This window comes from Hyla sarda, unplaced genomic scaffold (assembly GCF_029499605.1).
Source record: "Hyla sarda isolate aHylSar1 unplaced genomic scaffold, aHylSar1.hap1 scaffold_992, whole genome shotgun sequence".
Taxonomy (NCBI): domain Eukaryota; kingdom Metazoa; phylum Chordata; class Amphibia; order Anura; family Hylidae; genus Hyla; species Hyla sarda.
Window position 1 is genome coordinate 112,981 of NW_026611023.1, and position 22,020 is coordinate 135,000.

Consider the following 22,020-nt stretch of genomic DNA (forward strand, 5'->3'; position numbering starts at 1 on the left):
TTTAGACTGTATCTAAACCTGCTCCAACATGGACTGACATTCTGGCCTACTTTCAGCCGATGCGACTTGTCTGTCGCTGAACAGTCGCTTTTTATGTATTCAGCACCTATGTATAATGTTGTAAAAATGCTCTAGAAGCTAAAGTCGCAGAAATGTCACACATATTTGGCCTGCAACTTTCTGTGCGACAAATTCAGACAGGAAAAATCAGTATAAATCCTTAGAAAATTATCCCCCAGTGTCTCCATCTGCTGGCGGTATTGAATAAGCATTGCTGCACTGATGGGGTATGCATTAGACGAAAAAAAAGAAGAAAAAGAAGAATAATACGCCCAGAAAAGAGGCGAAAAGGAGAAAAACGTAAAAAAACGTGAAAAAAAAGTAAGAGGAAGAGAAGGGAAAAAAAGGTGGAAATGGGTTTAAAAGTGATTTCGGCGGAGAAATATATATATATATATATATATATATATATATATATATATATATGCGCACACACACACATAGATATAAACGTATTCTCCGTTGAGATATTGCAGCCGCTGCTGTGTCCAGGCCCAGGAGCCTTAGCACTGTGCTGTGATGTCACTCAATACCACTGACATCACTAGGTGTAAACAACATCTCTCCTTTGCTGTGTATGTGACTATGGAGCTGTTTGGTGATGTCGTCTATTACGGCCTTCATAGAAGCAACAGGAGATTGTTGCATCCATCTTGAACCCTCAGAACTACAGTGCTATGATGTCACTCACTTCCACAGGCCTTGCAGAGTGTAAACAACAACAACCCAGCTTTGTTGTGTATGTAACCATAGGGATTTGTGATGTCACCTAGAACCTTCACAGCAGCGACAGCTTTATGAGGAGCATCAGCACTGCTCTGCCTGAGCAGAACCATCACCGCCATAGGTTGTCAAATAACCCGGATTTAACCCACACAGGTAAGTCCAATGGGGTGCAGGCATGTCCTCTATGCTTACAGCTTCCCGTGGGTGTTGGTTTGATACCGTTTGGGGACAGCCAAGGAGGCATCTGCAGGCAACAAAGGTAGGTGTGTGCTTGTGTGTGTGTTTCCTATGCAGATCCTAAGCCCAGTGTCACATGCAAGTAGGAGGAGTAAGAAGGGTTCCTGGCAAATCCGGGTTATGGATTGCATTTAAAAAGGCCCCGTGGGAGTGCAATGGGCCCCTGTCTTGCTGCTTAGCAATAATGGTATGGGTTTAGGTTCTGCTGTGTGTACTGGTGGTTGACTGCCCCCCAGCCCAGAGTGTGCATGGAAAATTGTCTGGCAGCCTCCCTGACAGCAAGCAGTGATAGTGCCCATGAAGGGGACCTTGTTGGGCCCGCCCCTTTCACGGTTATCGCTTCTCGGCCTTTTGGCTAAGATCAAGTGTAGTATCTGTTCTTATCAGTTTAATATCTGATACGTCCCCTATCTGGGGACCATATATTAAATGGATTTTTGAGAACGGGGGCCGATTTCGAAGCTTGCTTCCGTCGCCCTATGCATTGACCCGATATGGCAGTATCTTCGGGTACAGTGCACCACCCCCTTACAGGGTTAAAAAGAAAGATTCCTACTTTCATTGCTACCTGCTTGCTGGCTAGCCAGCTAGCCAGCCCTGTGGGCCTTGCTGCTGCTGCAGCCAAAAAACAAAAGGTGGTGCTGCTGCTGCTTCTGCTGCTTCTGCTTGTGTCTGGCCCCTGTTGGAGCGTCCAGGCACAGGACTTCTGCTGCTGCTGACTAAATGGCCTCCTTAATTGGATCATTTGAGTAGCCAGCACACCTGTGCAGGTAGGGCATGACATGATGGGCAGCTGCCTTGATAGCGGGTGGGTGCTGAATGTTCCTAATTGACAAAATAAGATTAATGCTTATGAAGAAATATAAAATCTCATCCCTTCCCCAATATCGCGCCACACCCCTACCCCTTAATTCCCTGGTTGAACGTGATGGACATATGTCTTTTTTCGACCGTACTAACTATGTAACTATGTAACATAACATGGGGGGGGGGGGGGTCTCCTGGCTGTTCACACAGGTGTGTCATTGCTGTACATTGACCATGCATTGCTTCTGTGGTATTGCAAAGGCAAAGACAAATGCTTCCAGCCATCCATTGCACTAATGGATTGGTCATCAGCTGGCTGTCTATGTCCCGCATCAATATAGACCAAAGTACAGAGGGTTAGGCTATGCTATTGTGCACCTACCTGATGCATCAGAAGGTGCGAGGCCCTTGCTAAATTCTGTGCACAGACTTTGAGATCTATGCTTTAGACTGTATCTAAACCTGCTCCAACATGGACTGACATTCTGGCCTACTTTCAGCCGATGCGACTTGTCTGTCGCTGAACAGTCGCTTTTTATGTATTCAGCACCTATGTATAATGTTGTAAAAATGCTCTAGAAGCTAAAGTCGCAGAAATGTCACACATATTTGGCCTGCAACTTTCTGTGCGACAAATTCAGACAGGAAAAATCAGTATAAATCCTTAGAAAATTATCCCCCAGTGTCTCCATCTGCTGGCGGTATTGAATAAGCATTGCTGCACTGATGGGGTATGCATTAGACGAAAAAAAAGAAGAAAAAGAAGAATAATACGCCCAGAAAAGAGGCGAAAAGGAGAAAAACGTAAAAAAACGTGAAAAAAAAGTAAGAGGAAGAGAAGGGAAAAAAAGGTGGAAATGGGTTTAAAAGTGATTTCGGCGGAGAAATATATATATATATATATATATATATATATATATATATATATATATATATATGCGCACACACACACATAGATATAAACGTATTCTCCGTTGAGATATTGCAGCCGCTGCTGTGTCCAGGCCCAGGAGCCTTAGCACTGTGCTGTGATGTCACTCAATACCACTGACATCACTAGGTGTAAACAACATCTCTCCTTTGCTGTGTATGTGACTATGGAGCTGTTTGGTGATGTCGTCTATTACGGCCTTCATAGAAGCAACAGGAGATTGTTGCATCCATCTAGAACCCTCAGAACTACAGTGCTATGATGTCACTCACTTCCACAGGCCTTGCAGAGTGTAAACAACAACAACCCAGCTTTGTTGTGTATGTAACCATAGGGATTTGTGATGTCACCTAGAACCTTCACAGCAGCGACAGCTTTATGAGGAGCATCAGCACTGCTCTGCCTGAGCAGAACCATCACCGCCATAGGTTGTCAAATAACCCGGATTTAACCCACACAGGTAAGTCCAATGGGGTGCAGGCATGTCCTCTATGCTTACAGCTTCCCGTGGGTGTTGGTTTGATACCGTTTGGGGACAGCCAAGGAGGCATCTGCAGGCAACAAAGGTAGGTGTGTGCTTGTGTGTGTGTTTCCTATGCAGATCCTAAGCCCAGTGTCACATGCAAGTAGGAGGAGTAAGAAGGGTTCCTGGCAAATCCGGGTTATGGATTGCATTTAAAAAGGCCCCGTGGGAGTGCAATGGGCCCCTGTCTTGCTGCTTAGCAATAATGGTATGGGTTTAGGTTCTGCTGTGTGTACTGGTGGTTGACTGCCCCCCAGCCCAGAGTGTGCATGGAAAATTGTCTGGCAGCCTCCCTGACAGCAAGCAGTGATAGTGCCCATGAAGGGGACCTTGTTGGGCCCGCCCCTTTCACGGTTATCGCTTCTCGGCCTTTTGGCTAAGATCAAGTGTAGTATCTGTTCTTATCAGTTTTCATGCTGGTGGGGATGGGTGCTGCATGGAGGATGCAGGTGTACCAGGGCTTTCCGGGGCTGGTTCTGAGGAATCAGCTCGACGGCTGCCCCGATGTGACCTGTTCCCTCCGGGTCTCGCCATGAGGCTGAGAGGGTCTAGAGCCGAGGTACTTTTGTGCCTCGGGGAGTGGTGACCCCGAGGTGCCGAAACTCACTGGGAGGATAGACTCACTGAGTTGAAGCACGGGCACCATAATCTCTTCACCTTGTGGCACTCACCTCTTGATTCCCGGCCTTCTGGCTAGGATCAGAGAAATTTTTATAGATCCGGCCGGATGTCCGGGCAGTATATCTGCACACATTCACTTATTTATTTATTTTTCGTCACTGTGTCACTTTTTGCGTGTTGTGTGTTCACAGGATTTGTCAGGATGCGGTAGCCCTTCTGGGTGTCCCTCCTGGCGGTCTAGGGGAGGTGTGTGTGGCCATTAGGTTCCGCACCTCCCTGCAAACACCCCGGGTACTCCTGCTTGGCAGGGTACCTACCGTAATCGGCTCTGCGGGCAGATACCTTGGCTAACGCCAAGGGGGATGCCGGGAGCATTTGTGGTCCCCTAGTAGCTTCGGCGAAAAGGGACATCGAACCTGGAACCTCGCAGGTACCTTTTGGTCCGGAGGCGAAGGGTAAGGTTTGTTGGGGGGCCTCTCTCCTATCGGAGAAGGGCTTGCGATAGACCGCATCCTTTGTGCACGTTTTTTTAGTGTAACACGTTTGCACTTTTTCTTGCACTTTGGGTGAATCGAAAGCACGTTCCTCGGCTTTAGATAAAAATAAAAAAAAAAATCTGTTCTTATCAGTTTAATATCTGATACGTCCCCTATCTGGGGACCATATATTAAATGGATTTTTGAGAACGGGGGCCGATTTCGAAGCTTGCTTCCGTCGCCCTATGCATTGACCCGATATGGCAGTATCTTCGGGTACAGTGCACCACCCCCTTACAGGGTTAAAAAGAAAGATTCCTACTTTCATTGCTACCTGCTTGCTGGCTAGCCAGCTAGCCAGCCCTGTGGGCCTTGCTGCTGCTGCAGCCAAAAAACAAAAGGTGGTGCTGCTGCTGCTTCTGCTTCTGCTTGTGTCTGGCCCCTGTTGGAGCGTCCAGGCACAGGACTTCTGCTGCTGCTGACTAAATGGCCTCCTTAATTGGATCATTTGAGTAGCCAGCACACCTGTGCAGGTAGGGCATGACATGATAGGCAGCTGCCTTGATAGCGGGTGGGTGCTGAATGTTCCTAATTGACAAAATAAGATTAATGCTTATGAAGAAATATAAAATCTCATCCCTTCCCCAATATCGCGCCACACCCCTACCCCTTAATTCCCTGGTTGAACGTGATGGACATATGTCTTTTTTCGACCGTACTAACTATGTAACTATGTAACATAACATGGGGGGGGGGGGGGGGGTCTCCTGGCTGTTCACACAGGTGTGTCATTGCTGTACATTGACCATGCATTGCTTCTGTGGTATTGCAAAGGCAAAGACAAATGCTTCCAGCCATCCATTGCACTAATGGATTGGTCATCAGCTGGCTGTCTATGTCCCGCATCAATATAGACCAAAGTACAGAGGGTTAGGCTATGCTATTGTGCACCTACCTGATGCATCAGAAGGTGCGAGGCCCTTGCTAAATTCTGTGCACAGACTTTGAGATCTATGCTTTAGACTGTATCTAAACCTGCTCCAACATGGACTGACATTCTGGCCTACTTTCAGCCGATGCGACTTGTCTGTCGCTGAACAGTCGCTTTTTATGTATTCAGCACCTATGTATAATGTTGTAAAAATGCTCTAGAAGCTAAAGTCGCAGAAATGTCACACATATTTGGCCTGCAACTTTCTGTGCGACAAATTCAGACAGGAAAAATCAGTATAAATCCTTAGAAAATTATCCCCCAGTGTCTCCATCTGCTGGCGGTATTGAATAAGCATTGCTGCACTGATGGGGTATGCATTAGACGAAAAAAAAGAAGAAAAAGAAGAATAATACGCCCAGAAAAGAGGCGAAAAGGAGAAAAACGTAAAAAAACGTGAAAAAAAAGTAAGAGGAAGAGAAGGGAAAAAAAGGTGGAAATGGGTTTAAAAGTGATTTCGGCGGAGAAATATATATATATATATATATATATATATATATATATGCGCACACACACACATAGATATAAACGTATTCTCCGTTGAGATATTGCAGCCGCTGCTGTGTCCAGGCCCAGGAGCCTTAGCACTGTGCTGTGATGTCACTCAATACCACTGACATCACTAGGTGTAAACAACATCTCTCCTTTGCTGTGTATGTGACTATGGAGCTGTTTGGTGATGTCGTCTATTACGGCCTTCATAGAAGCAACAGGAGATTGTTGCATCCATCTTGAACCCTCAGAACTACAGTGCTATGATGTCACTCACTTCCACAGGCCTTGCAGAGTGTAAACAACAACAACCCAGCTTTGTTGTGTATGTAACCATAGGGATTTGTGATGTCACCTAGAACCTTCACAGCAGCGACAGCTTTATGAGGAGCATCAGCACTGCTCTGCCTGAGCAGAACCATCACCGCCATAGGTTGTCAAATAACCCGGATTTAACCCACACAGGTAAGTCCAATGGGGTGCAGGCATGTCCTCTATGCTTACAGCTTCCCGTGGGTGTTGGTTTGATACCGTTTGGGGACAGCCAAGGAGGCATCTGCAGGCAACAAAGGTAGGTGTGTGCTTGTGTGTGTGTTTCCTATGCAGATCCTAAGCCCAGTGTCACATGCAAGTAGGAGGAGTAAGAAGGGTTCCTGGCAAATCCGGGTTATGGATTGCATTTAAAAAGGCCCCGTGGGAGTGCAATGGGCCCCTGTCTTGCTGCTTAGCAATAATGGTATGGGTTTAGGTTCTGCTGTGTGTACTGGTGGTTGACTGCCCCCCAGCCCAGAGTGTGCATGGAAAATTGTCTGGCAGCCTCCCTGACAGCAAGCAGTGATAGTGCCCATGAAGGGGACCTTGTTGGGCCCGCCCCTTTCACGGTTATCGCTTCTCGGCCTTTTGGCTAAGATCAAGTGTAGTATCTGTTCTTATCAGTTTAATATCTGATACGTCCCCTATCTGGGGACCATATATTAAATGGATTTTTGAGAACGGGGGCCGATTTCGAAGCTTGCTTCCGTCGCCCTATGCATTGACCCGATATGGCAGTATCTTCGGGTACAGTGCACCACCCCCTTACAGGGTTAAAAAGAAAGATTCCTACTTTCATTGCTACCTGCTTGCTGGCTAGCCAGCTAGCCAGCCCTGTGGGCCTTGCTGCTGCTGCAGCCAAAAAACAAAAGGTGGTGCTGCTGCTGCTTCTGCTGCTTCTGCTTGTGTCTGGCCCCTGTTGGAGCGTCCAGGCACAGGACTTCTGCTGCTGCTGACTAAATGGCCTCCTTAATTGGATCATTTGAGTAGCCAGCACACCTGTGCAGGTAGGGCATGACATGATAGGCAGCTGCCTTGATAGCGGGTGGGTGCTGAATGTTCCTAATTGACAAAATAAGATTAATGCTTATGAAGAAATATAAAATCTCATCCCTTCCCCAATATCGCGCCACACCCCTACCCCTTAATTCCCTGGTTGAACGTGATGGACATATGTCTTTTTTCGACCGTACTAACTATGTAACTATGTAACATAACATGGGGGGGGGGGGGGTCTCCTGGCTGTTCACACAGGTGTGTCATTGCTGTACATTGACCATGCATTGCTTCTGTGGTATTGCAAAGGCAAAGACAAATGCTTCCAGCCATCCATTGCACTAATGGATTGGTCATCAGCTGGCTGTCTATGTCCCGCATCAATATAGACCAAAGTACAGAGGGTTAGGCTATGCTATTGTGCACCTACCTGATGCATCAGAAGGTGCGAGGCCCTTGCTAAATTCTGTGCACAGACTTTGAGATCTATGCTTTAGACTGTATCTAAACCTGCTCCAACATGGACTGACATTCTGGCCTACTTTCAGCCGATGCGACTTGTCTGTCGCTGAACAGTCGCTTTTTATGTATTCAGCACCTATGTATAATGTTGTAAAAATGCTCTAGAAGCTAAAGTCGCAGAAATGTCACACATATTTGGCCTGCAACTTTCTGTGCGACAAATTCAGACAGGAAAAATCAGTATAAATCCTTAGAAAATTATCCCCCAGTGTCTCCATCTGCTGGCGGTATTGAATAAGCATTGCTGCACTGATGGGGTATGCATTAGACGAAAAAAAAGAAGAAAAAGAAGAATAATACGCCCAGAAAAGAGGCGAAAAGGAGAAAAACGTAAAAAAACGTGAAAAAAAAGTAAGAGGAAGAGAAGGGAAAAAAAGGTGGAAATGGGTTTAAAAGTGATTTCGGCGGAGAAATATATATATATATATATATATATATATATATATATATATATGCGCACACACACACATAGATATAAACGTATTCTCCGTTGAGATATTGCAGCCGCTGCTGTGTCCAGGCCCAGGAGCCTTAGCACTGTGCTGTGATGTCACTCAATACCACTGACATCACTAGGTGTAAACAACATCTCTCCTTTGCTGTGTATGTGACTATGGAGCTGTTTGGTGATGTCGTCTATTACGGCCTTCATAGAAGCAACAGGAGATTGTTGCATCCATCTTGAACCCTCAGAACTACAGTGCTATGATGTCACTCACTTCCACAGGCCTTGCAGAGTGTAAACAACAACAACCCAGCTTTGTTGTGTATGTAACCAAAGGGATTTGTGATGTCACCTAGAACCTTCACAGCAGCGACAGCTTTATGAGGAGCATCAGCACTGCTCTGCCTGAGCAGAACCATCACCGCCATAGGTTGTCAAATAACCCGGATTTAACCCACACAGGTAAGTCCAATGGGGTGCAGGCATGTCCTCTATGCTTACAGCTTCCCGTGGGTGTTGGTTTGATACCGTTTGGGGACAGCCAAGGAGGCATCTGCAGGCAACAAAGGTAGGTGTGTGCTTGTGTGTGTGTTTCCTATGCAGATCCTAAGCCCAGTGTCACATGCAAGTAGGAGGAGTAAGAAGGGTTCCTGGCAAATCCGGGTTATGGATTGCATTTAAAAAGGCCCCGTGGGAGTGCAATGGGCCCCTGTCTTGCTGCTTAGCAATAATGGTATGGGTTTAGGTTCTGCTGTGTGTACTGGTGGTTGACTGCCCCCCAGCCCAGAGTGTGCATGGAAAATTGTCTGGCAGCCTCCCTGACAGCAAGCAGTGATAGTGCCCATGAAGGGGACCTTGTTGGGCCCGCCCCTTTCACGGTTATCGCTTCTCGGCCTTTTGGCTAAGATCAAGTGTAGTATCTGTTCTTATCAGTTTAATATCTGATACGTCCCCTATCTGGGGACCATATATTAAATGGATTTTTGAGAACGGGGGCCGATTTCGAAGCTTGCTTCCGTCGCCCTATGCATTGACCCGATATGGCAGTATCTTCGGGTACAGTGCACCACCCCCTTACAGGGTTAAAAAGAAAGATTCCTACTTTCATTGCTACCTGCTTGCTGGCTAGCCAGCTAGCCAGCCCTGTGGGCCTTGCTGCTGCTGCAGCCAAAAAACAAAAGGTGGTGCTGCTGCTGCTTCTGCTGCTTCTGCTTCTGCTTGTGTCTGGCCCCTGTTGGAGCGTCCAGGCACAGGACTTCTGCTGCTGCTGACTAAATGGCCTCCTTAATTGGATCATTTGAGTAGCCAGCACACCTGTGCAGGTAGGGCATGACATGATAGGCAGCTGCCTTGATAGCGGGTGGGTGCTGAATGTTCCTAATTGACAAAATAAGATTAATGCTTATGAAGAAATATAAAATCTCATCCCTTCCCCAATATCGCGCCACACCCCTACCCCTTAATTCCCTGGTTGAACGTGATGGACATATGTCTTTTTTCGACCGTACTAACTATGTAACTATGTAACATAACATGGGGGGGGGGGGGGGGTCTCCTGGCTGTTCACACAGGTGTGTCATTGCTGTACATTGACCATGCATTGCTTCTGTGGTATTGCAAAGGCAAAGACAAATGCTTCCAGCCATCCATTGCACTAATGGATTGGTCATCAGCTGGCTGTCTATGTCCCGCATCAATATAGACCAAAGTACAGAGGGTTAGGCTATGCTATTGTGCACCTACCTGATGCATCAGAAGGTGCGAGGCCCTTGCTAAATTCTGTGCACAGACTTTGAGATCTATGCTTTAGACTGTATCTAAACCTGCTCCAACATGGACTGACATTCTGGCCTACTTTCAGCCGATGCGACTTGTCTGTCGCTGAACAGTCGCTTTTTATGTATTCAGCACCTATGTATAATGTTGTAAAAATGCTCTAGAAGCTAAAGTCGCAGAAATGTCACACATATTTGGCCTGCAACTTTCTGTGCGACAAATTCAGACAGGAAAAATCAGTATAAATCCTTAGAAAATTATCCCCCAGTGTCTCCATCTGCTGGCGGTATTGAATAAGCATTGCTGCACTGATGGGGTATGCATTAGACGAAAAAAAAGAAGAAAAAGAAGAATAATACGCCCAGAAAAGAGGCGAAAAGGAGAAAAACGTAAAAAAACGTGAAAAAAAAGTAAGAGGAAGAGAAGGGAAAAAAAGGTGGAAATGGGTTTAAAAGTGATTTCGGCGGAGAAATATATATATATATATATATATATATATATATATATATATATATATGCGCACACACACACATAGATATAAACGTATTCTCCGTTGAGATATTGCAGCCGCTGCTGTGTCCAGGCCCAGGAGCCTTAGCACTGTGCTGTGATGTCACTCAATACCACTGACATCACTAGGTGTAAACAACATCTCTCCTTTGCTGTGTATGTGACTATGGAGCTGTTTGGTGATGTCGTCTATTACGGCCTTCATAGAAGCAACAGGAGATTGTTGCATCCATCTTGAACCCTCAGAACTACAGTGCTATGATGTCACTCACTTCCACAGGCCTTGCAGAGTGTAAACAACAACAACCCAGCTTTGTTGTGTATGTAACCATAGGGATTTGTGATGTCACCTAGAACCTTCACAGCAGCGACAGCTTTATGAGGAGCATCAGCACTGCTCTGCCTGAGCAGAACCATCACCGCCATAGGTTGTCAAATAACCCGGATTTAACCCACACAGGTAAGTCCAATGGGGTGCAGGCATGTCCTCTATGCTTACAGCTTCCCGTGGGTGTTGGTTTGATACCGTTTGGGGACAGCCAAGGAGGCATCTGCAGGCAACAAAGGTAGGTGTGTGCTTGTGTGTGTGTTTCCTATGCAGATCCTAAGCCCAGTGTCACATGCAAGTAGGAGGAGTAAGAAGGGTTCCTGGCAAATCCGGGTTATGGATTGCATTTAAAAAGGCCCCGTGGGAGTGCAATGGGCCCCTGTCTTGCTGCTTAGCAATAATGGTATGGGTTTAGGTTCTGCTGTGTGTACTGGTGGTTGACTGCCCCCCAGCCCAGAGTGTGCATGGAAAATTGTCTGGCAGCCTCCCTGACAGCAAGCAGTGATAGTGCCCATGAAGGGGACCTTGTTGGGCCCGCCCCTTTCACGGTTATCGCTTCTCGGCCTTTTGGCTAAGATCAAGTGTAGTATCTGTTCTTATCAGTTTAATATCTGATACGTCCCCTATCTGGGGACCATATATTAAATGGATTTTTGAGAACGGGGGCCGATTTCGAAGCTTGCTTCCGTCGCCCTATGCATTGACCCGATATGGCAGTATCTTCGGGTACAGTGCACCACCCCCTTACAGGGTTAAAAAGAAAGATTCCTACTTTCATTGCTACCTGCTTGCTGGCTAGCCAGCTAGCCAGCCCTGTGGGCCTTGCTGCTGCTGCAGCCAAAAAACAAAAGGTGGTGCTGCTGCTGCTTCTGCTGCTTCTGCTTCTGCTTGTGTCTGGCCCCTGTTGGAGCGTCCAGGCACAGGACTTCTGCTGCTGCTGACTAAATGGCCTCCTTAATTGGATCATTTGAGTAGCCAGCACACCTGTGCAGGTAGGGCATGACATGATAGGCAGCTGCCTTGATAGCGGGTGGGTGCTGAATGTTCCTAATTGACAAAATAAGATTAATGCTTATGAAGAAATATAAAATCTCATCCCTTCCCCAATATCGCGCCACACCCCTACCCCTTAATTCCCTGGTTGAACGTGATGGACATATGTCTTTTTTCGACCGTACTAACTATGTAACTATGTAACATAACATGGGGGGGGGGGGGGGGGTCTCCTGGCTGTTCACACAGGTGTGTCATTGCTGTACATTGACCATGCATTGCTTCTGTGGTATTGCAAAGGCAAAGACAAATGCTTCCAGCCATCCATTGCACTAATGGATTGGTCATCAGCTGGCTGTCTATGTCCCGCATCAATATAGACCAAAGTACAGAGGGTTAGGCTATGCTATTGTGCACCTACCTGATGCATCAGAAGGTGCGAGGCCCTTGCTAAATTCTGTGCACAGACTTTGAGATCTATGCTTTAGACTGTATCTAAACCTGCTCCAACATGGACTGACATTCTGGCCTACTTTCAGCCGATGCGACTTGTCTGTCGCTGAACAGTCGCTTTTTATGTATTCAGCACCTATGTATAATGTTGTAAAAATGCTCTAGAAGCTAAAGTCGCAGAAATGTCACACATATTTGGCCTGCAACTTTCTGTGCGACAAATTCAGACAGGAAAAATCAGTATAAATCCTTAGAAAATTATCCCCCAGTGTCTCCATCTGCTGGCGGTATTGAATAAGCATTGCTGCACTGATGGGGTATGCATTAGACGAAAAAAAAGAAGAAAAAGAAGAATAATACGCCCAGAAAAGAGGCGAAAAGGAGAAAAACGTAAAAAAACGTGAAAAAAAAGTAAGAGGAAGAGAAGGGAAAAAAAGGTGGAAATGGGTTTAAAAGTGATTTCGGCGGAGAAATATATATATATATATATATATATATATATATATATATATATATATGCGCACACACACACATAGATATAAACGTATTCTCCGTTGAGATATTGCAGCCGCTGCTGTGTCCAGGCCCAGGAGCCTTAGCACTGTGCTGTGATGTCACTCAATACCACTGACATCACTAGGTGTAAACAACATCTCTCCTTTGCTGTGTATGTGACTATGGAGCTGTTTGGTGATGTCGTCTATTACGGCCTTCATAGAAGCAACAGGAGATTGTTGCATCCATCTTGAACCCTCAGAACTACAGTGCTATGATGTCACTCACTTCCACAGGCCTTGCAGAGTGTAAACAACAACAACCCAGCTTTGTTGTGTATGTAACCATAGGGATTTGTGATGTCACCTAGAACCTTCACAGCAGCGACAGCTTTATGAGGAGCATCAGCACTGCTCTGCCTGAGCAGAACCATCACCGCCATAGGTTGTCAAATAACCCGGATTTAACCCACACAGGTAAGTCCAATGGGGTGCAGGCATGTCCTCTATGCTTACAGCTTCCCGTGGGTGTTGGTTTGATACCGTTTGGGGACAGCCAAGGAGGCATCTGCAGGCAACAAAGGTAGGTGTGTGCTTGTGTGTGTGTTTCCTATGCAGATCCTAAGCCCAGTGTCACATGCAAGTAGGAGGAGTAAGAAGGGTTCCTGGCAAATCCGGGTTATGGATTGCATTTAAAAAGGCCCCGTGGGAGTGCAATGGACCCCTGTCTTGCTGCTTAGCAATAATGGTATGGGTTTAGGTTCTGCTGTGTGTACTGGTGGTTGACTGCCCCCCAGCCCAGAGTGTGCATGGAAAATTGTCTGGCAGCCTCCCTGACAGCAAGCAGTGATAGTGCCCATGAAGGGGACCTTGTTGGGCCCGCCCCTTTCACGGTTATCGCTTCTCGGCCTTTTGGCTAAGATCAAGTGTAGTATCTGTTCTTATCAGTTTAATATCTGATACGTCCCCTATCTGGGGACCATATATTAAATGGATTTTTGAGAACGGGGGCCGATTTCGAAGCTTGCTTCCGTCGCCCTATGCATTGACCCGATATTCCGTCGCCCTATGCATTGACCCGATATGGCAGTATCTTCGGGTACAGTGCACCACCCCCTTACAGGGTTAAAAAGAAAGATTCCTACTTTCATTGCTACCTGCTTGCTGGCTAGCCAGCTAGCCAGCCCTGTGGGCCTTGCTGCTGCTGCAGCCAAAAAACAAAAGGTGGTGCTGCTGCTGCTTCTGCTGCTTCTGCTTCTGCTTGTGTCTGGCCCCTGTTGGAGCGTCCAGGCACAGGACTTCTGCTGCTGCTGACTAAATGGCCTCCTTAATTGGATCATTTGAGTAGCCAGCACACCTGTGCAGGTAGGGCATGACATGATAGGCAGCTGCCTTGATAGCGGGTGGGTGCTGAATGTTCCTAATTGACAAAATAAGATTAATGCTTATGAAGAAATATAAAATCTCATCCCTTCCCCAATATCGCGCCACACCCCTACCCCTTAATTCCCTGGTTGAACGTGATGGACATATGTCTTTTTTCGACCGTACTAACTATGTAACTATGTAACATAACATGGGGGGGGGGGGGGGGTCTCCTGGCTGTTCACACAGGTGTGTCATTGCTGTACATTGACCATGCATTGCTTCTGTGGTATTGCAAAGGCAAAGACAAATGCTTCCAGCCATCCATTGCACTAATGGATTGGTCATCAGCTGGCTGTCTATGTCCCGCATCAATATAGACCAAAGTACAGAGGGTTAGGCTATGCTATTGTGCACCTACCTGATGCATCAGAAGGTGCGAGGCCCTTGCTAAATTCTGTGCACAGACTTTGAGATCTATGCTTTAGACTGTATCTAAACCTGCTCCAACATGGACTGACATTCTGGCCTACTTTCAGCCGATGCGACTTGTCTGTCGCTGAACAGTCGCTTTTTATGTATTCAGCACCTATGTATAATGTTGTAAAAATGCTCTAGAAGCTAAAGTCGCAGAAATGTCACACATATTTGGCCTGCAACTTTCTGTGCGACAAATTCAGACAGGAAAAATCAGTATAAATCCTTAGAAAATTATCCCCCAGTGTCTCCATCTGCTGGCGGTATTGAATAAGCATTGCTGCACTGATGGGGTATGCATTAGACGAAAAAAAAGAAGAAAAAGAAGAATAATACGCCCAGAAAAGAGGCGAAAAGGAGAAAAACGTAAAAAAACGTGAAAAAAAAGTAAGAGGAAGAGAAGGGAAAAAAAGGTGGAAATGGGTTTAAAAGTGATTTCGGCGGAGAATATATATATATATATATATATATATATATATATATATATATATATATATATATGCGCACACACACACATAGATATAAACGTATTCTCCGTTGAGATATTGCAGCCGCTGCTGTGTCCAGGCCCAGGAGCCTTAGCACTGTGCTGTGATGTCACTCAATACCACTGACATCACTAGGTGTAAACAACATCTCTCCTTTGCTGTGTATGTGACTATGGAGCTGTTTGGTGATGTCGTCTATTACGGCCTTCATAGAAGCAACAGGAGATTGTTGCATCCATCTTGAACCCTCAGAACTACAGTGCTATGATGTCACTCACTTCCACAGGCCTTGCAGAGTGTAAACAACAACAACCCAGCTTTGTTGTGTATGTAACCAAAGGGATTTGTGATGTCACCTAGAACCTTCACAGCAGCGACAGCTTTATGAGGAGCATCAGCACTGCTCTGCCTGAGCAGAACCATCACCGCCATAGGTTGTCAAATAACCCGGATTTAACCCACACAGGTAAGTCCAATGGGGTGCAGGCATGTCCTCTATGCTTACAGCTTCCCGTGGGTGTTGGTTTGATACCGTTTGGGGACAGCCAAGGAGGCATCTGCAGGCAACAAAGGTAGGTGTGTGCTTGTGTGTGTGTTTCCTATGCAGATCCTAAGCCCAGTGTCACATGCAAGTAGGAGGAGTAAGAAGGGTTCCTGGCAAATCCGGGTTATGGATTGCATTTAAAAAGGCCCCGTGGGAGTGCAATGGGCCCCTGTCTTGCTGCTTAGCAATAATGGTATGGGTTTAGGTTCTGCTGTGTGTACTGGTGGTTGACTGCCCCCCAGCCCAGAGTGTGCATGGAAAATTGTCTGGCAGCCTCCCTGACAGCAAGCAGTGATAGTGCCCATGAAGGGGACCTTGTTGGGCCCGCCCCTTTCACGGTTATCGCTTCTCGGCCTTTTGGCTAAGATCAAGTGTAGTATCTGTTCTTATCAGTTTAATATCTGATACGTCCCCTATCTGGGGACCATATATTAAATGGATTTTTGAGAACGGGGGCCGATTTCGAAGCTTGCTTCCATCGCCCTATGCATTGACCCGATATGGCAGTATCTTCGGGTACAGTGCACCACCCCCTTACAGGGTTAAAAAGAAAGATTCCTACTTTCATTGCTACCTGCTTGCTGGCTAGCCAGCTAGCCAGCCCTGTGGGCCTTGCTGCTGCTGCAGCCAAAAAACAAAAGGTGGTGCTGCTGCTGCTTCTGCTGCTTCTGCTTCTGCTTGTGTCTGGCCCCTGTTGGAGCGTCCAGGCACAGGACTTCTGCTGCTGCTGACTAAATGGCCTCCTTAATTGGATCATTTGAGTAGCCAGCACACCTGTGCAGGTAGGGCATGACATGATAGGCAGCTGCCTTGATAGCGGGTGGGTGCTGAATGTTCCTAATTGACAAAATAAGATTAATGCTTATGAAGAAATATAAAATCTCATCCCTTCCCCAATATCGCGCCACACCCCTACCCCTTAATTCCCTGGTTGAACGTGATGGACATATGTCTTTTTTCGACCGTACTAACTATGTAACTATGTAACATAACATGGGGGGGGGGGGGGGGGTCTCCTGGCTGTTCACACAGGTGTGTCATTGCTGTACATTGACCATGCATTGCTTCTGTGGTATTGCAACAAAGACAAATGCTTCCAGCCATCCATTGCACTAATGGATTGGTCATCAGCTGGCTGTCTATGTCCCGCATCAATATAGACCAAAGTACAGAGGGTTAGGCTATGCTATTGTGCACCTACCTGATGCATCAGAAGGTGCGAGGCCCTTGCTAAATTCTGTGCACAGACTTTGAGATCTATGCTTTAGACTGTATCTAAACCTGCTCCAACATGGACTGACATTCTGGCCTACTTTCAGCCGATGCGACTTGTCTGTCGCTGAACAGTCGCTTTTTATGTATTCAGCACCTATGTATAATGTTGTAAAAATGCTCTAGAAGCTAAAGTCGCAGAAATGTCACACATATTTGGCCTGCAACTTTCTGTGCGACAAATTCAGACAGGAAAAATCAGTATAAATCCTTAGAAAATTATCCCCCAGTGTCTCCATCTGCTGGCGGTATTGAATAAGCATTGCTGCACTGATGGGGTATGCATTAGACGAAAAAAAAGAAGAAAAAGAAGAATAATACGCCCAGAAAAGAGGCGAAAAGGAGAAAAACGTAAAAAAACGTGAAAAAAAAGTAAGAGGAAGAGAAGGGAAAAAAAGGTGGAAATGGGTTTAAAAGTGATTTCGGCGGAGAAATATATATATATATATATATATATATATATATATATATATATATATATGCGCACACACACACATAGATATAAACGTATTCTCCGTTGAGATATTGCAGCCGCTGCTGTGTCCAGGCCCAGGAGCCTTAGCACTGTGCTGTGATGTCACTCAATACCACTGACATCACTAGGTGTAAACAACATCTCTCCTTTGCTGTGTATGTGACTATGGAGCTGTTTGGTGATGTCGTCTATTACGGCCTTCATAGAAGCAACAGGAGATTGTTGCATCCATCTTGAACCCTCAGAACTACAGTGCTATGATGTCACTCACTTCCACAGGCCTTGCAGAGTGTAAACAACAACAACCCAGCTTTGTTGTGTATGTAACCATAGGGATTTGTGATGTCACCTAGAACCTTCACAGCAGCGACAGCTTTATGAGGAGCATCAGCACTGCTCTGCCTGAGCAGAACCATCACCGCCATAGGTTGTCAAATAACCCGGATTTAACCCACACAGGTAAGTCCAATGGGGTGCAGGCATGTCCTCTATGCTTACAGCTTCCCGTGGGTGTTGGTTTGATACCGTTTGGGGACAGCCAAGGAGGCATCTGCAGGCAACAAAGGTAGGTGTGTGCTTGTGTGTGTGTTTCCTATGCAGATCCTAAGCCCAGTGTCACATGCAAGTAGGAGGAGTAAGAAGGGTTCCTGGCAAATCCGGGTTATGGATTGCATTTAAAAAGGCCCCGTGGGAGTGCAATGGGCCCCTGTCTTGCTGCTTAGCAATAATGGTATGGGTTTAGGTTCTGCTGTGTGTACTGGTGGTTGACTGCCCCCCAGCCCAGAGTGTGCATGGAAAATTGTCTGGCAGCCTCCCTGACAGCAAGCAGTGATAGTGCCCATGAAGGGGACCTTGTTGGGCCCGCCCCTTTCACGGTTATCGCTTCTCGGCCTTTTGGCTAAGATCAAGTGTAGTATCTGTTCTTATCAGTTTAATATCTGATACGTCCCCTATCTGGGGACCATATATTAAATGGATTTTTGAGAACGGGGGCCGATTTCGAAGCTTGCTTCCGTCGCCCTATGCATTGACCCGATATGGCAGTATCTTCGGGTACAGTGCACCACCCCCTTACAGGGTTAAAAAGAAAGATTCCTACTTTCATTGCTACCTGCTTGCTGGCTAGCCAGCTAGCCAGCCCTGTGGGCCTTGCTGCTGCTGCAGCCAAAAAACAAAAGGTGGTGCTGCTGCTGCTTCTGCTGCTTCTGCTTCTGCTTGTGTCTGGCCCCTGTTGGAGCGTCCAGGCACAGGACTTCTGCTGCTGCTGACTAAATGGCCTCCTTAATTGGATCATTTGAGTAGCCAGCACACCTGTGCAGGTAGGGCATGACATGATAGGCAGCTGCCTTGATAGCGGGTGGGTGCTGAATGTTCCTAATTGACAAAATAAGATTAATGCTTATGAAGAAATATAAAATCTCATCCCTTCCCCAATATCGCGCCACACCCCTACCCCTTAATTCCCTGGTTGAACGTGATGGACATATGTCTTTTTTCGACCGTACTAACTATGTAACTATGTAACATAACATGGGGGGGGGGGGGGGGGTCTCCTGGCTGTTCACACAGGTGTGTCATTGCTGTACATTGACCATGCATTGCTTCTGTGGTATTGCAAAGGCAAAGACAAATGCTTCCAGCCATCCATTGCACTAATGGATTGGTCATCAGCTGGCTGTCTATGTCCCGCATCAATATAGACCAAAGTACAGAGGGTTAGGCTATGCTATTGTGCACCTACCTGATGCATCAGAAGGTGCGAGGCCCTTGCTAAATTCTGTGCACAGACTTTGAGATCTATGCTTTAGACTGTATCTAAACCTGCTCCAACATGGACTGACATTCTGGCCTACTTTCAGCCGATGCGACTTGTCTGTCGCTGAACAGTCGCTTTTTATGTATTCAGCACCTATGTATAATGTTGTAAAAATGCTCTAGAAGCTAAAGTCGCAGAAATGTCACACATATTTGGCCTGCAACTTTCTGTGCGACAAATTCAGACAGGAAAAATCAGTATAAATCCTTAGAAAATTATCCCCCAGTGTCTCCATCTGCTGGCGGTATTGAATAAGCATTGCTGCACTGATGGGGTATGCATTAGACGAAAAAAAAGAAGAAAAAGAAGAATAATACGCCCAGAAAAGAGGCGAAAAGGAGAAAAACGTAAAAAAACGTGAAAAAAAAGTAAGAGGAAGAGAAGGGAAAAAAAGGTGGAAATGGGTTTAAAAGTGATTTCGGCGGAGAAATATATATATATATATATATATATATATATATATATATATATATGCGCACACACACACATAGATATAAACGTATTCTCCGTTGAGATATTGCAGCCGCTGCTGTGTCCAGGCCCAGGAGCCTTAGCACTGTGCTGTGATGTCACTCAATACCACTGACATCACTAGGTGTAAACAACATCTCTCCTTTGCTGTGTATGTGACTATGGAGCTGTTTGGTGATGTCGTCTATTACGGCCTTCATAGAAGCAACAGGAGATTGTTGCATCCATCTTGAACCCTCAGAACTACAGTGCTATGATGTCACTCACTTCCACAGGCCTTGCAGAGTGTAAACAACAACAACCCAGCTTTGTTGTGTATGTAACCATAGGGATTTGTGATGTCACCTAGAACCTTCACAGCAGCGACAGCTTTATGAGGAGCATCAGCACTGCTCTGCCTGAGCAGAACCATCACCGCCATAGGTTGTCAAATAACCCGGATTTAACCCACACAGGTAAGTCCAATGGGGTGCAGGCATGTCCTCTATGCTTACAGCTTCCCGTGGGTGTTGGTTTGATACCGTTTGGGGACAGCCAAGGAGGCATCTGCAGGCAACAAAGGTAGGTGTGTGCTTGTGTGTGTGTTTCCTATGCAGATCCTAAGCCCAGTGTCACATGCAAGTAGGAGGAGTAAGAAGGGTTCCTGGCAAATCCGGGTTATGGATTGCATTTAAAAAGGCCCCGTGGGAGTGCAATGGACCCCTGTCTTGCTGCTTAGCAATAATGGTATGGGTTTAGGTTCTGCTGTGTGTACTGGTGGTTGACTGCCCCCCAGCCCAGAGTGTGCATGGAAAATTGTCTGGCAGCCTCCCTGACAGCAAGCAGTGATAGTGCCCATGAAGGGGACCTTGTTGGGCCCGCCCCTTTCACGGTTATCGCTTCTCGGCCTTTTGGCTAAGATCAAGTGTAGTATCTGTTCTTATCAGTTTAATATCTGATACGTCCCCTATCTGGGGACCATATATTAAATGGATTTTTGAGAACGGGGGCCGATTTCGAAGCTTGCTTCCGTCGCCCTATGCATTGACCCGATATGGCAGTATCTTCGGGTACAGTGCACCACCCCCTTACAGGGTTAAAAAGAAAGATTCCTACTTTCATTGCTACCTGCTTGCTGGCTAGCCAGCTAGCCAGCCCTGTGGGCCTTGCTGCTGCTGCAGCCAAAAAACAAAAGGTGGTGCTGCTGCTGCTTCTGCTGCTTCTGCTTCTGCTTGTGTCTGGCCCCTGTTGGAGCGTCCAGGCACAGGACTTCTGCTGCTGCTGACTAAATGGCCTCCTTAATTGGATCATTTGAGTAGCCAGCACACCTGTGCAGGTAGGGCATGACATGATAGGCAGCTGCCTTGATAGCGGGTGGGTGCTGAATGTTCCTAATTGACAAAATAAGATTAATGCTTATGAAGAAATATAAAATCTCATCCCTTCCCCAATATCGCGCCACACCCCTACCCCTTAATTCCCTGGTTGAACGTGATGGACATATGTCTTTTTTCGACCGTACTAACTATGTAACTATGTAACATAACATGGGGGGGGGGGGGGGGTCTCCTGGCTGTTCACACAGGTGTGTCATTGCTGTACATTGACCATGCATTGCTTCTGTGGTATTGCAAAGGCAAAGACAAATGCTTCCAGCCATCCATTGCACTAATGGATTGGTCATCAGCTGGCTGTCTATGTCCCGCATCAATATAGACCAAAGTACAGAGGGTTAGGCTATGCTATTGTGCACCTACCTGATGCATCAGAAGGTGCGAGGCCCTTGCTAAATTCTGTGCACAGACTTTGAGATCTATGCTTTAGACTGTATCTAAACCTGCTCCAACATGGACTGACATTCTGGCCTACTTTCAGCCGATGCGACTTGTCTGTCGCTGAACAGTCGCTTTTTATGTATTCAGCACCTATGTATAATGTTGTAAAAATGCTCTAGAAGCTAAAGTCGCAGAAATGTCACACATATTTGGCCTGCAACTTTCTGTGCGACAAATTCAGACAGGAAAAATCAGTATAAATCCTTAGAAAATTATCCCCCAGTGTCTCCATCTGCTGGCGGTATTGAATAAGCATTGCTGCACTGATGGGGTATGCATTAGACGAAAAAAAAGAAGAAAAAGAAGAATAATACGCCCAGAAAAGAGGCGAAAAGGAGAAAAACGTAAAAAAACGTGAAAAAAAAGTAAGAGGAAGAGAAGGGAAAAAAAGGTGGAAATGGGTTTAAAAGTGATTTCGGCGGAGAAATATATATATATATATATATATATATATATATATATATATATATATATATATGCGCACACACACACATAGATATAAACGTATTCTCCGTTGAGATATTGCAGCCGCTGCTGTGTCCAGGCCCAGGAGCCTTAGCACTGTGCTGTGATGTCACTCAATACCACTGACATCACTAGGTGTA

General features: G+C 46.2%; 8 non-coding genes and 2 pseudogenes across 8 annotated transcripts; all 10 read left to right on the forward strand.

Annotated features, from left to right (window-relative positions):
• The first annotated feature begins 1,358 nt into the window (after positions 1–1,358).
• LOC130351694 (U2 spliceosomal RNA) lies at positions 1,359–1,549 on the forward strand. The gene has a single exon (XR_008888273.1). It is a non-coding gene; the product is annotated as a U2 spliceosomal RNA (small nuclear RNA).
• A 2,091-nt stretch (positions 1,550–3,640) lies between these two features.
• LOC130351714 (U2 spliceosomal RNA) lies at positions 3,641–3,800 on the forward strand (annotated as a pseudogene).
• A 690-nt stretch (positions 3,801–4,490) lies between these two features.
• Positions 4,491–4,673, forward strand: LOC130351707 (U2 spliceosomal RNA). The gene has a single exon (XR_008888283.1). It is a non-coding gene; the product is annotated as a U2 spliceosomal RNA (small nuclear RNA).
• A 2,075-nt stretch (positions 4,674–6,748) lies between these two features.
• LOC130351695 (U2 spliceosomal RNA) lies at positions 6,749–6,939 on the forward strand. Its single transcript, XR_008888274.1, has one exon. It is a non-coding gene; the product is annotated as a U2 spliceosomal RNA (small nuclear RNA).
• A 2,081-nt stretch (positions 6,940–9,020) lies between these two features.
• LOC130351697 (U2 spliceosomal RNA) lies at positions 9,021–9,211 on the forward strand. The gene has a single exon (XR_008888276.1). It is a non-coding gene; the product is annotated as a U2 spliceosomal RNA (small nuclear RNA).
• Positions 9,212–11,304: 2,093 nt separating this feature from the next.
• Positions 11,305–11,495, forward strand: LOC130351699 (U2 spliceosomal RNA). The gene has a single exon (XR_008888277.1). It is a non-coding gene; the product is annotated as a U2 spliceosomal RNA (small nuclear RNA).
• Positions 11,496–13,589: 2,094 nt separating this feature from the next.
• On the forward strand, positions 13,590–13,808 carry LOC130351703 (U2 spliceosomal RNA; annotated as a pseudogene).
• Positions 13,809–15,908: 2,100 nt separating this feature from the next.
• Positions 15,909–16,099, forward strand: LOC130351660 (U2 spliceosomal RNA). The gene has a single exon (XR_008888242.1). It is a non-coding gene; the product is annotated as a U2 spliceosomal RNA (small nuclear RNA).
• Positions 16,100–18,192: 2,093 nt separating this feature from the next.
• Positions 18,193–18,383, forward strand: LOC130351700 (U2 spliceosomal RNA). Its single transcript, XR_008888278.1, has one exon. It is a non-coding gene; the product is annotated as a U2 spliceosomal RNA (small nuclear RNA).
• Positions 18,384–20,475: 2,092 nt separating this feature from the next.
• LOC130351701 (U2 spliceosomal RNA) lies at positions 20,476–20,666 on the forward strand. Its single transcript, XR_008888279.1, has one exon. It is a non-coding gene; the product is annotated as a U2 spliceosomal RNA (small nuclear RNA).
• The last annotated feature ends 1,354 nt before the right edge of the window (positions 20,667–22,020 follow it).